We start from the raw sequence: 9838 nt of genomic DNA, 5'->3' as shown, positions 1-9838 counted from the left end.
CACTTTAAAGCTTGAAATTTTCTAGAAAAAAAATCGTATGAATATGCAGCTTTATGTTTGCTGAATGAACTAATTCAGGAGGGATGAAGGATTTTCTGTAATATGTGACAAAGGAGGGTTTCCACCCTAGCAGCATGTGAGATCAGAAGACAAGGGAATCGTTGGCAGGGCAGATCAAGATGGCAATGTAGACAGTGTGGGATCTGAGCTGAGACCTCAGTGTGATGATGAAAGAAATGTGGTCAATATTGCCCCACATGTCTGGGAAATTAGGAGTAAAACAATTCAGGATTGTGTATACAGTGTCCGTGAGATTACGTTAATGTCAATTTTCAAAGGGCATTTTGTATGCCTGAATAGAAGTTTAGACTTCCTTCTACAGTTGGGCGTTCAAAGTCACTGAGCAACAGAGTGCCATTACCAGAACTGGGTTTTAGGAGTAAAAGAATGCTTTCAATTTTTACAAATGAAATGACAAAGAGATACTGAAAGTAGGAAGCTTAGTAGGGAAACAGTATAGACCCCCAAATAAGTTAGAAGGATCTAAAGGATAACAATGAGTGTGACAGAAAGGCTCAGAGAAAATTGAGGAAAGAGATTCAGTGAGTGGAAGGACAGGGCTAAAGGCTTGACCCTGTGTTAATACTCTCAGATTTCTCAGCCACTGTTTTATCAGATTTTTTTTATCATTATGACCAAAAGCCCTGGCAAGAATAATATAGAGGAGTAAAAGATTATTTTGGCTCATGATTTTGGAGGTCTCAGTCCAAAGACAGCCAGCTCCATAGCTCAGCGCCCAAGGTGAGGCAGAACAACATGGCAGAAGGGTTAGAGAAGGAAAGCAGTTCAGGGCATAGCAGTTAGGAAGGAGAGAAAGAGCTCTGCTCACCAGGGACAAAATATAAACCCCAAAGGCACACCCCCAGTGATCTATCTCCTCCAGCCACACCCTAACCTGCCTATAGTTAACACTCAGTTAACCCACCATTAGTGGTTAAGACTCTGACTAGGTTAATCTACTGACTAGGTTAAGGCTCTCATCACACAATTATTCTACCTCTAAACTTTGTTGCATTTTTGTCTCAAAGATGAGCTCTTGGGGGACACCTCATACGTAAACCATAACAGTCATGTTTCTACTAAAAAGTAACACAGGGAAGGCAGTAGTTTTAAAACAAAAAAATACAGTATCCGTGAAAGCCAACATGTATATACTAAAGTAAGGCTAAGTGGAGATACATTTCCATTCTTTGATGCCAGTAGTTTTCCCATTGTATGTCAAAGTGTGTCATAAGGAACCTGAAGGTAAAGCTTGAACTCTTCAGGAAAAAAGACAACATACAGGGAATCAGGAAATCACCAATGAAGATATTCACTTTAATATGTTATTTACAGCCCCTTTCTCTGCAGAATCACCATGGTGGCTGGGACCCTGAACACATACCCTGAAAACTGGAGGGCCTTCAGGACCTCATCTCTGCTCAGTACAGTGGGGTTCATATCCAAGTACTCTCCACACTACTGCATTTGTGCATTTCCATTTTGGCCAAACCAACCACATCCCTGAGTTTCTCCATAAATTTTCTGCTGGCAAGTTTCCAGCATTTGAGGGCGATGATGGATTCTGTGTGTGTGAGAGCAATGCCATTGTCCACTATGTGTGCAATAAGGAACTGCCGGGAAGTGCTCCAGAGGCAGCAGCCCAGGTGGTGCAGTGGGTGATAGTGAAAGTGAGCTTTGCTGATAGTGACATAGTGCCCCCAGCCTTTATCTGGGTGTCCCCTACCTTGGGCATCATACACCACAACGAATAGGCCACTGAAAATGCAGTGGAGGAGGTGAGGCAAATTCTGGGGCTTCTGGATGCTCAGCTGAAGACAAGAACTTTTCTGGTGGGTGAAAGACTGACAGTGGCTGACATCACAGTTGTGTGCACCCTGTTGTGGCTCTATAAACGGGTCTTCTAAGAAAGAAAGGCCTTCGTTCTGCCAGGCCTTTCCCATTACCAACTGCTGGTTCCTTGCCTGCATTAATAAGCCCCATTTCTGGGCCATCTTGGGGAGGTGAAACTGTGTGAGAAGATGCCTTAGTTTGATGCTAAGAAGTTTGCAGAGAGCCAGCCTACAAAGGACACCCCCATGAAAAGAAGGGTTCATGGGAAGAGAAGCAGAAGACCCAGGTGGAGCTGAAAGAGGAGATAAAGGCAGCTGCCCCAGCTCCACAGAGGAGGGGATGGATAGATGCGAGCAGGTCTGGCTGCTGAGCCCAAGGCCTAGGACCCCTTTGCTCACTGCCTAAGAGTTCCTTTGTATTGGATGAATTAAAACGCAAGTACGCCAATGAGGACATGCTGTCTGTGGCTCTGCCGTATTTTGGGGAGCACTTTGAAAAGGATGGCTGGTCTTTGTGGTACACTGAGTACTACTTTCCTGAAGAGTTCATCCAGACCTTCATGAGCTGCAACCTCATCCCTGGATTGTTTCAGTGATTGGACCAGTTGAGGAAGAACGCCTTTGCCAGTGTCATCCTCTTTTGAACCAACAATAGCAGCTCCATTTCTGGAGTGCGGGTCTCCTGTGGCCAGGAGCTTGCCTTTCCAGATTGGCAGGTGGACTAGGAGTCATATACATGGTGGAAGCCGAATCCTGGCAGTGAGGATACCCAGACACTAGTTCCCGAGTTCTTTTCTTGGGAGGAGGACTTCCAGCATATGGGCAAAGCTTTCAGTGAGGGCAAGATCTTCAAATTCTCTTGCCATCGCCTAGCTTTCTGCACTTGACCTTCAGGAAGATGAAGGTCATTAAAAGAAACAGAACATTGAAAAAAATATATATTATTTACATAGGATTAAAAAGCACAGGTATACTTGATGTCATGAAACTCCTGAAGATTATGTGCTCTTGGTTTTATTTTCCCTTAAGCAGATGTTGAACAATCTTAACACATTAAGGAGCTTATCCTATTGACTCAAAATACTTAAAACCTTCAGTGTTTATGAAGGAGTTGTCTTTCCCCAGATTCCCTGAGACTGCTTCTCATTAGACACCATACATTAGTATGTGATCTTTATAGTGAGATTTTATATAAATGCATACTGTTATCTTTGATACCATCAGTAATATAGCAGTCTCTGACTTCTAACAAATTTTGCATTAAATAAAAATAAAACTCATATATATCTGAAGGAAAAATAAATTCTTATCAAGTTTTTATCTGCATATTTACCTTGTGATATCATTTTGAAAGTAATGTCTTCTAAGTAAAAGTAGGCAAAGTCCAGTAAAGTGTCCTTCCCTTAGAGTCACTGTCCATCCTCTTATCACATAAGCAGTGACAACCCCTGATGCCTGAGAACTCTCCTCTCACCCCTGAGATAACTTCTGTTCCTTTTGCACAAAGCGTTAATTTTTAGTAATCTTGCATATGATTAAGAGCTCAGATTCTGCAGCTCTACTATGTGAATTCAAATCCTGTTTCCTCCCCTCACTATTCTGAACAAAGTCTCTATGACAGTTTCCTAGTCTCTAAAAATTTAGATAAAAATACATATCTGCCTCACAGAATTGTCACAGGGATTCACACAAGGTGCTCAGCAGGTTTTGTCGTATAACAAGTATCCAGTAAATGTTGTCTATCCATTTGAACATTCTTCTTATGGCTGTGATGTCTGGTTCCACTGGAAATGACGGACAGTGGGTGAAGATTAATTGCAAATGTGAAAAGTATAGTGACAGGGAAGATGTCCTAGTATGAGTTCATTGAGAAAATCAAACAAACAAGACCAAACAAACAAACAAAAACAAGAAAACAAACCTCAAGTGATATACAGGAAGTTTGGAAACACATTAAATCAAATAAGCAGGATGGTTATATAAAAGGGGAGGACACATCGAGGAAATGCCCAAGGACACCAGAGGAGAAAACAAAGGATGTGCTTAGGGCAGACCATGCAGGGCATCTTAGGAAACTAATTCTGAGGAGTAGAGGAAGGCGCTGAATTTCCCCTTCCTGAAGTTTGTTTTTGGGGCTAAGGCATGGCTGCCTTCTTCAGGGTGAACTGAACATGTTCCTAGTTAAAAAGAAGGTCACACTTGGATTTTTACTCCTAATGCATGCTTTATTTTGTAATTGTATTTTTTATTCCAGACACCACGTAGGGCAATGGGTGAAAAAAACATATAATCCTGTCTTGATGAGGCTATAAGAAGCCAGTGTTCTCTGCAAGGCCCTCTGTGGGATATGTGAGACAGGAAAAAGGTATGGACTCCAAGAGATGGCTGGCTGGGGAGTGTGGGAGAGGGAAGATGGGAGAAGGAGAAGAGGGCCTGGTATTGAAAGGAAGAAGTGAACGTCAGATGGACACATCATCAGAGGTGTTTTAAATCTAACAGATGTGAGAAGGTGAGGAAAATAGAGAGAATAACTGAAATCATTGTGGTTCGAATTAATGATGGATAAATTAGGCCGTTTGGAAGTCCCCTGTAGTCTGAAAAGGACCTGGAGGCTGTTATATGTAAGGATTTACAGATTCCCTGCCATTTACATATTTTTTGCATTAGCAATAGTTTTTGTTTTTTGTGTTTTGGTGGTGCTGGGGATTGAACAGGGCCCTATGCATGTGGGGCAAGCTTTTTAATAATACATGCACAAATATTGATTTCAAAAATATTTTTCTGATTGTAAATATTAATGTTAAGAATTTATAAGGCACATGAAATTATATTATTATGAAACACCTGTAAATGACTCTTACCAATATTTTGGGTAATAACCCTCTATAAATTTTATTCTCATTTAGATATATTTTTTGTATATTTATTCACAAATACAATACTGAGAATTAGTATGTGAAAATAATTTAGCTGTAGACATTGGAGATATAGCCATGAACAGAAAATGGAAGACCATGGACCTCAAGCAATTTGTGAAAGGAAATATTGAGGAAAAATAAAAGATACCTACCAAATATTATCAATAAATAAATTTAGTACTATGTTCGATGATGATAAGGCTATGCAAAGAAGCAAATATATAGGAAAAGGAATTTTCAATATCAAGAGAGAGCCAATTTGCAATTTTAGGAAAAGCAGATAGGAGAACATCATTGAGAGATATTTGGACAATTTCTTGAAGAAATTGAGTAATATTCTATTGTATATATTATAAATTATTATGTTTTGTATTATACATATCATAAAATGTTTTGTAGAAATGGGTTAATATACTATAAAAAGTTATATAATACAGATTTTTCTGTCTTTAAACAATTTTTTACAACAAAACTGTCAAATTTAATTTGAATACTTAGATTCAGACTCTTTAAAAACATATTTTTTTGGTTATATAATATGTTAATATCAGGGGACATAATTAATTAATTTATTTGTTCATTTTGGTGCTGGTAATCAAATGCAGGGCCTTTCACGTGTAGGAGGAGAAACTGGATGAGGGGTAAACAGGAACTCTCTGCACTGTCTTTGAAACTTTTATGCATCTAAGGTCATTTTAAAATTAATCCATTAAAAATGTTTTTGTTATTGTGTGTGACAATCATTTATACCCCTAAATTTTTTTAACACAAAACAACATAACAGTGTAAGAGTTAATTGGTCATTGTATATCTAATTTTAAGCAGTTGATGAAAATTCCAAGAGATGTACAAACAGCACTGTGAAATGCTTCTTTTTGTATACCAAAATTGAGTAATACTGATTTTTAGAATTTGCCCAAATTACATACTAAATTTTGAATATTTGGCCTTTGGGGATGATTGTGGGTTTTTGTTGTGATATTGTTGTTCTTGTGTGTGTGTGTGTGTGTGTGTGTGTGTGTGTGTGTGTGTGTTTAGAATGAGCTGAGTTTCCTGCAGCCACAGAGAGCTGTGGACATGAATATATATCTCTTGCCAAGGATGACCCAGTAGATATTACAGCAGAAGTGACATGGTCCACAAGGCCAGAGATGAGGTGGGAATGTGGGTACCTCAGGGCACACCAACACAGGACTGAAGACAGCTGCACAGCACAAATGTCCAGTTAGATCAAAACAGCAGCTGACTACAATTTCCCTATATACACAAATCCATTCCTTCTCTTTCCTACATCCATTAAAATTAAAATTACTGCACATGCCAGATGGAATTTAAAAACTCTGGAAAGCTCTTTCCCATTTTTTTTCTACAGGTAAAACATATGGATACTATCAATAAAGGGCTACCATTTTATTGTGGCAAAAGGCAAAAGTGAAACAAATTGTTGTTCAAATTCTTGAAGCTCAAGTATTTACCAATACTTGAACTTAAAGAAAATTTGCATTCTGTTAGAGCAGAATAAATTAATAACTTTGATTTTTAAAATCAAATTGTGTATCATTTTGATATACGAAGGAAAAAAAATCTGAATTAATTTTTATAGTTAAAAATTAACCTAATGAAGTTTCTAAAGTTTAGATAAGTGGGGACTACTTTTCAGGAATCAGTAATTTAGGAAGCGCTTCCCACTGAGCTGTATCCTTCATTTACATATTACCCATAGATCCTACATCTTTTTCAGTATTTATTTTTCATTTTCATTGATTTTTTTTTCTTATAATTTCAAGCCTTTTGTCATTGATGTCAACCACCAGGCACTTGAAAGATATAAATATGGAATTGTTTGATTTATCTTTCATGAAATTTTTAAATTAGATCCTTCAGATGTTTGTTTTTGTGACTCTTTGGGAAGCATCATCAAAGTTTAGGAATCGAAGTAGTTAATTGCTTTATTGCTAAACATAAAAGCCAGCTAGCAGCCTTTTCCACATATGGTCTGGTTTTCTAAGGGTTGTTTTTGGAACCTAGGTTGGCTAGAAAATCACCAGTTTTTTCTCATCATATTGTAGAAATCTTACCAATGAATATTTATCACTGGTTATGTAAGACCTTATACAGACCTCACAGAAGTGAAGGCAAGCAACCCTATTTCTAAGAAAAGTGAATAAGTACTTAAAATTTCAAGAAATCTGTTCTCAATACTTATAAATGAAATCACTGTTCAGTTGGTTATAAAAAGAAATCTCAATAAGTTAAATTCAGATTTTATTTTCCTATGGATAATTTCTTATTGATATAGGTGTGACTGGGTGTGTACATTGTGTAGACATGATATCAGCTTTATCACAACCTAAATTCCTTCTTTTGTGGTTATTTATGATAGATCCTTGTGTGTCCCATCAACATTTTCCCATCTGGTTCATCTTATGGTTAGAATTTCCCAATTGACTGCTCCTATTCTAAGGCACAATTCTTGACTATAGTTAATACAACTAAATTATATGGCAGAGGATCTAGAACACATGGGAAAAATATGATAGCAAGAAACATAAGATTACAACAAAATAACAATATAGACAAATGTCCTTAATGACAGTACACATAAAGATTTTTAACAAAACTTTTACAAATTGAATATATCATGACCAAGAAGAATTCATCCCAGAATGAATGGAATACAGGGTTTAAAATACATAATTAAATCAATCATATATTATGGTCTGTATATGAGGGATTGTCTTAAAGTTCCTGGGTTAATGCAGAAATGTTCAGGAGGCAATAAGATTGTGAGAGTTGTAACCTAATCAATTCACTCCAGTTTTAATGGACTAACTGGGTGGTAATTGTTGGTAGATGAGGCATGGCTAGAGGAGGAAGTGGGTCACTGGGAGAATGCCATGGAAGGGTCCCTCTTCCCTGTGGCACCTCACCACACTCTCTCTGCTTCCTGAGTGCCACGGGAAGAGCATTACTCCTCCACCAAGTCTTTGTGCCATGATGTTCTGCCTCACCATGGGCCAGAGTATGGAGTCAGCTGAATATAGACTCAACCTCCAAAAGCCTGAGTCCCAAATAAACTTTTTCTATGTTGTTCTTGAAAGGTATTTTGACCACAGCAATAAAAATGTAACCAAGACATGGGGTTATGACTGTGGCTAACCTGACTATGTCATTCAGAAGCTTTTGGAGTTGATTTTTAGGAGGAGTTAAAAAAGTTTGCACATGCAGGCCGGAGAAGCTTTAGAATGTTGTTAGTGGAGGACCACAGTGCAGATAGGAATGGGAATAGTGAAAACTGTGCTCAAGATGTTTCTGAGGGGAATGAGGACTCTGTTGGGAAGTGCTCTAGAGGCCACGCATATTACGTCCTGAAAGAAACTTATCTACATTTTGTCCATATTCTCAGATATTGTATGAGACTAAATTCACAAGTGATGAACTAATTAATCTGGTGGAGGAAATTTCAAGGCAGCACAGCCTTCAGAAAGTGGCAAGGATTGTGCTGGCAACTTTCATCTAAGTTTATTCTGTGAATCAGTGGCAGAAAGCAGAGGTGAAGGATTTTAAAACTTGCCATTTGGCCAGGAAAAATGTGTGTAAATCTAGAACCATGGAAGATGTAGTCAATAAAGAGATTACTGCTACTAAACAGAACTTAAGTGCTTTGCTCAGAAATAATAGATAAGTGCCTTGAGAGCATCTCAGGAATTTGCAATATCACAACAATTGTAGGCTCAGGATATCAAAGGGAAAACCCTTTAGGAAGAGATATTTGGGGGATGCTGTTTGCAAAGGAGGGGCTAGGAAGGTTTTTCATCATAGTCTACCACCTACTCAAAGAAGTCACAGAAAGCAGGGTTCCCACCTACTGTTGAGCTGGTATTGGACCTAGACATCATCCATGTGCTGCTGGTTCTGCAGGATGATGGAGTTAGGGGTGCATGAAGGTTTCTACCAAGTTTTCAGAGGAAGGCTATGGAGGTCAGAAAAAGTGTAACAGAGTCATAATTCCTGCCGGCTGACCCCAAGAGGGTGATGTGTGAAGCTGTCAGGGTAAAGCTGAAGCTGGAATGGAGACAACAGGAATTAAGAGATACTGTTAACCTAGACCATCTGCCAAGGAAAGCTGTTGTCTCTGGAGAAAGTCAGTCTAAGCAATAGGTCATCAGCACTGAAACTGGCAAGGCCAAAGAGGGGGTGCTGCACAAGTCCTTAGGAGAACACATCTCTCTACCATTTGCCCCAGATGCTACATGTGGTACTGTAGGACTTGTTTGTCCAGGTGGGTTTCATTCTTGCTTTGGTCCCATCCTTTCTTTCAGTGCTCTTATTCCTCCTTTTTGAAATGGGAATGTTTACTGTGTGCCATTGTATTTTGAATATACATAACTTGCTTTGAATCTTTATAGGGGCTCACAGCAAAGAGCTGGTCTTGAGTCTCAGAGGAGACTTCGCACTTGGGATTTTGGGCGGTGCTGAAACAGTTAAGAATATGGGGCTGGGGATATAGACCAGTTGGTAGAGTGCTTGCCTCGCATACACAAGGCCTTGGGTTCAATCCTCAGCAACACAAAAGTAAATAAAATTGGGCTGGGGTTTTAACTCAATTGGTAGAACATTTGCCTTGTATGTGTGAAGCATTAGGTTGGATCCTCAGTACCACATAAAAACAAATAAATAAAATAAAGGTATTGTGTTTAATACCTTTGAGCTGAACTAAATAATTTTGTCTTATGAGTTGGACACTAACTTTGTGGCTAGAGGAAGAATGTATGGTTTAGATACAAAGTGTCTCCTAAATGCAGAAATGTTCAGAGCTGTAACCTGATCAGTTCATCCTAGTTTGAATGGACTAACTGGATCATAATTGAGGCAGGTTGGGCATGGCTAGAGGAGGTAATTCACTGGAAGGGTGCACTAAAAGAGCTTATCTTTAAAAGACTGCTACCCTTTCCCCTCTCTTTGCTCTCTGCCTGCTGTGAATGGAGCAGCATTTATCTACCATGCCCTTCTGACATGATGTTCTGC

The 9838-nt window shown here is 38.9% G+C and overlaps 1 pseudogene; it reads left to right on the top strand.

Annotated features, from left to right (window-relative positions):
* Window positions 1-1417: 1417 nt before the first annotated feature.
* Window positions 1418-2779, top strand: LOC143411474 (elongation factor 1-gamma pseudogene; annotated as a pseudogene).
* The last annotated feature ends 7059 nt before the right edge of the window (window positions 2780-9838 follow it).

This window comes from Callospermophilus lateralis, chromosome 12 (assembly GCF_048772815.1).
Source record: "Callospermophilus lateralis isolate mCalLat2 chromosome 12, mCalLat2.hap1, whole genome shotgun sequence".
In the NCBI taxonomy this organism is placed as follows: Eukaryota; Metazoa; Chordata; class Mammalia; order Rodentia; family Sciuridae; genus Callospermophilus; species Callospermophilus lateralis.
Note: the sequence above shows the minus strand (reverse complement) of the source record. Positions and strands in the feature narration are given on the sequence as shown.